Raw genomic sequence first — 5000 nt, 5'->3', positions numbered from 1 at the left:
ACCGGCGGCATTGGGGTTCCGGCGATTGGGAGGGGGGCCGGGGGGGTGTGCGCACATGATGTGCGATGGGTGCTGGTACTTGGCCTTGTGTTGGCCCCCTATCCCTCATCAAACCTCTGAGAATTCACACCCCCTTAAAGAGCATTTGAGATTTTACAGGTTTGCTACCAGTAGCCGTTAAAGTGTCTGAAATGGGGACACTTTTTTCAAACGGTCACAAAATCTTCTCTACTTCGAGTTTTTAGCTGAATTTTTTTGTGCATGCCAACAAAAATAGAAGGATCATGCCTACAAAATTTGGGGCCAAAAATCCTTATAAAAAAATTTTAAAAATTCCCGAACCGCAAAAAGTTTCGAAAATCGTGAAAAATAGAAAACGAGTCATCTTCCAACGAAACTTCACGTGAAGGCTTAGGGGACCATTGTATGAATTTACAAGCCATAAAAATGGCATTGGCACGGCAGAAATTTGAAGATGTGCCTAAACCCACCAGGGCCCAGCGTGTGCCGATGGTGCTCGAGGCAACCGCCCGCACCAAGGCCCAGCGTGTGCCGATGGTGGTCGAGGCAACCGCCCGCACCAGGGCCGATAGTGTGCCGATGGTGCTCGAGGCAACCTGTCGCACCAGGGCCCAGCGTGTGCCGATGGTGATCGAGGTAACCTGCCGCACCAGGGCCCAGCGTGTGCCGATGGTGGTCGAGGCAAGTTCCCGCACCAGCGCCCAGCGTGTGCCGATGGTGCTCGAGGCAACCGACCGCACCAGGGCCCAGCGTGTGCCGATGGTGCTCGAGGCAACCTGCCGCACCAGGGCCCAGCGTCTGCCGATGGTGCTCGAGGCAACCTGCCGCACCAGGGCCCAGCGTCTGCCGATGGTGCTCGAGGCAAGCGCCCGCACCAGGGCCCAGCGTGTGCCGATGGTGGTCGAGGCAAGCGCCCGCACCAGGGCCCAGCGTGTGCCGATGGTGCTCGAGGCAACCTGCCGCACCAGGGCCCAGCGTGTGCCGATGGTGCTCGAGGCAACCGACCGCACCAGGGCCGAGCGTGTGCCGATGGTGGTCGAGGCAAGCGCCCGCACCAGGGCCCAGCGTGTGCCGATGGTGGTCGAGGCAACCTGCCGCACCAGGGCCCAGCGTGTGCCGATGGTGCTCGAGGCAACCGACCGCACCAGGGCCGAGCGTGTGCCGATGGTGCTCGAGGCAAGCGCCCGCACCAGGGCCCAGCGTGTGCCGATGGTGCTCGAGGCAACCTGCCGCACCAGGGCCCAGCGTGTGCCGATGGTGCTCGAGGCAACCTGCCGCACCAGGGCCCAGCGTGTGCCGATGGTGGTCGAGGCAAGCGCCCGCACCAGGGCCCAGCGTGTGCCGATGGTGGTCGAGGCAAGCGCCCGCACCAGGGCCCAGCGTGTGCCGATGGTGGTCGAGCCAGGAGCCCGCACCAAGGGCCGGCTTGTGTCGATGGTGTTCGGGGCAACCGCCCGTACCAGGGCCCAGCGTGTGCCGATGGTGCTGGGGGCAAGCGCCCGCCCCAGGGCCCAGCGTGTGCCGATGGTTATCGGGGCAACCGGCCGCACCAGGGCCCAGGGTCTCCCGATGGTGCTCGAGGCAACCGCCCGCACCAAGGCTCAGCATGTGCCGATTGTGATCGAGGCAACAACCCACACCAGGGCCCAGCTTGTGCCGATGGCGGTCGAGGCAAGTGCCCGTACCGAAGGGCAGCCTATGCCGATGATGGTCGATGCATGTGCCATCACCATGCGTCATCATGTGCCATTGATGGTCGAGGCCTTGGCCGAAGTTCGATTTTGAGCCACGGTGCCCATGCTTGGCTCCAGCATGTGCTGGTGCCGCATTTTTTTCACTCGGGACAGCATCGCCGGAGCATCGCCGGAGCATCGCCGGAGTACCGCCGGAGAACCTGACCGGCGGCATTGGGGTTCCGGCGATTGGGAGGGGGGCCGGGGGGGTGTGCGCACATGATGTGCGATGGGTGCTGGTACTTGGCCTTGTGTTGGCCCCCTATCCCTCATCAAACCTCTGAGAATTCACACCCCCTTAAAGAGCATTTGAGATTTTACAGGTTTGCTACCAGTAGCCGTTAAAGTGTCTGAAATGGGGACACTTTTTTCAAACGGTCACAAAATCTTCTCTACTTCGAGTTTTTAGCTGAATTTTTTTGTGCATGCCAACAAAAATAGAAGGATCATGCCTACAAAATTTGGGGCCAAAAATCCTTATAAAAAAATTTTAAAAATTCCCGAACCGCAAAAAGTTTCGAAAATCGTGAAAAATAGAAAACGAGTCATCTTCCAACGAAACTTCACGTGAAGGCTTAGGGGACCATTGTATGAATTTACAAGCCATAAAAATGGCATTGGCACGGCAGAAATTTGAAGATGTGCCTAAACCCACCAGGGCCCAGCGTGTGCCGATGGTGCTCGAGGCAACCGCCCGCACCAGGGCCCAGCGTGTGCCGATGGTGGTCGAGGCAACCGCCCGCACCAGGGCCGATAGTGTGCCGATGGTGCTCGAGGCAACCTGTCGCACCAGGGCCCAGCGTGTGCCGATGGTGATCGAGGTAACCTGCCGCACCAGGGCCCAGCGTGTGCCGATGGTGGTCGAGGCAAGTTCCCGCACCAGCGCCCAGCGTGTGCCGATGGTGCTCGAGGCAACCGACCGCACCAGGGCCCAGCGTGTGCCGATGGTGCTCGAGGCAACCTGCCGCACCAGGGCCCAGCGTCTGCCGATGGTGCTCGAGGCAACCTGCCGCACCAGGGCCCAGCGTCTGCCGATGGTGCTCGAGGCAAGCGCCCGCACCAGGGCCCAGCGTGTGCCGATGGTGGTCGAGGCAAGCGCCCGCACCAGGGCCCAGCGTGTGCCGATGGTGCTCGAGGCAACCTGCCGCACCAGGGCCCAGCGTGTGCCGATGGTGCTCGAGGCAACCGACCGCACCAGGGCCGAGCGTGTGCCGATGGTGGTCGAGGCAAGCGCCCGCACCAGGGCCCAGCGTGTGCCGATGGTGGTCGAGGCAACCTGCCGCACCAGGGCCCAGCGTGTGCCGATGGTGCTCGAGGCAACCGACCGCACCAGGGCCGAGCGTGTGCCGATGGTGCTCGAGGCAAGCGCCCGCACCAGGGCCCAGCGTGTGCCGATGGTGCTCGAGGCAACCTGCCGCACCAGGGCCCAGCGTGTGCCGATGGTGCTCGAGGCAACCTGCCGCACCAGGGCCCAGCGTGTGCCGATGGTGGTCGAGGCAAGCGCCCGCACCAGGGCCCAGCGTGTGCCGATGGTGGTCGAGGCAAGCGCCCGCACCAGGGCCCAGCGTGTGCCGATGGTGGTCGAGGCAACCGCCCGCACCAGGGCCCAGCGTGTGCCGATGGTGGTCGAGGCAACCTGCCGCACCAGGGCGGAGCGTGTGCCGATGGTGGTCGAGGCAAGCGCCCGCACCAGGGCCCAGCGTGTGCCGATGGTGGTCGAGGCAACCTGCCGCACCAGGGCGGAGCGTGTGCCGATGGTGGTCGAGGCTGCCGATGGTGGTCGAGGCAACGTGCCGCACCAGGGCCCAGCGTGTGCCGATGGTGCTCGAGGCAACCGACCGCACCAGGGCCGAGCGTGTGCCGATGGTGCTCGAGGCAAGCTGCCGCACCAGGGCCCAGCGTGTGCCGATGGTGGTCGAGGCAACCGCCCGCACCAGGGCCCAGCGTGTGCCGATGGTGATCGAGGCAACCGACCGCACCAGGGCCCAGCGTGTGCCGATGGTGCTCGAGGCAACCTGCCGCACCAGGGCCCAGCGTGTGCCGATGGTCGTCGAGGGAACCTGCCGCACCAGGGCCCAGCGTGTGCCGATGGTGGTCGAGGCAAGCGCCCGCACCAGGGCCCAGCGTGTGCCGATGGTGCTCGAGGCAACCGACCGCACCAGGGCCCAGCGTGTGCCGATGGTGCTCGAGGCAACCTGCCGCACCAGGGCCCAGCGTGTGCCGATGGTGGTCGAGGCAAGCGCCCGCACCAGGGCCCAGCGTGTGCCGATGGTGGTCGAGGCAAGCGCCCGCACCAGGGCCCAGCGTGTGCCGATGGTGCACCAGGGCCCAGCGTGTGCCGATGGTGCTCGAGGCAACCGACCGCACCAGGGCCCAGCGTGTGCCGATGGTGGTCGAGGCAAGCGGCCGCACCAGGGCCCAGCGTGTGCCGATGGTGGTCGAGGCAAGCGCCCGCACCAGGGCCCAGCGTGTGCCGATGGTGGTCGAGGCAAGCGCCCGCACCAGGGCCCAACGTGTGCCGATGGTGCTGGGGGCAACCGCCCGCACCAGGGCCCAGCGTGTGCCGATGGTGATCGAGGCAACCGCCCGCCCCAGGGCCCAGCGTGTGCCGATGGTGGTCGAGGCAAGCGCCCGCACCAGTGCCCAGCGTGTGCCGATGGTGGTCGAGGCAAGCGCCCGCACCAGGGCCCAGCTTTTGCCGATGGTGATCGAGGCAACCGGCCGCTCCAGGGCCCAGCGTGTGCCGATGGTTATCGGGGCAACCGGCCGCACCAGGGCCCAGGGTCTGCCGATGGTGCTCGAGGCAACCGCCCGCACCAAGGCTCAGCATGTGCCGCTGGTGATCGAGGCAACAACCCACACCAGGGCCCAGCTTGTGCCGATGGCGGTCGAGGCAAGTGCCCGTACCGAAGGGCAGCCTATGCCGATGATGGTCGATGCATGTGCCATCACCATGCGTCATCATGTGCCATTGATGGTCGAGGCCTTGGCCGAAGTTCGATTTTGAGCCACGGTGCCCATGCTTGGCTCCAGCATGTGCTGGTGCCGCATTTTTTTCACTCGGGACAGCATCGCCGGAGCATCGCCGGAGCATCGCCGGAGTACCGCCGGAGAACCTGACCGGCGGCATTGGGGTTCCGGCGATTGGGAGGGGGGCCGGGGGGGTGTGCGCACATGACGTGCGATGGGTGCTGGTGCTTGGCCCTTGTGTTGGCCCCCTATCCCTCATCAAACCTCTGAGAACTC

Source organism: Durio zibethinus, unplaced genomic scaffold, assembly GCF_047325235.1.
Source record: "Durio zibethinus cultivar Kanyao isolate XHJ-2024 unplaced genomic scaffold, ASM4732523v1 HiC_scaffold_3, whole genome shotgun sequence".
NCBI lineage: Eukaryota > Viridiplantae > Streptophyta > Magnoliopsida > Malvales > Malvaceae > Durio > Durio zibethinus.
Note: the sequence above shows the minus strand (reverse complement) of the source record.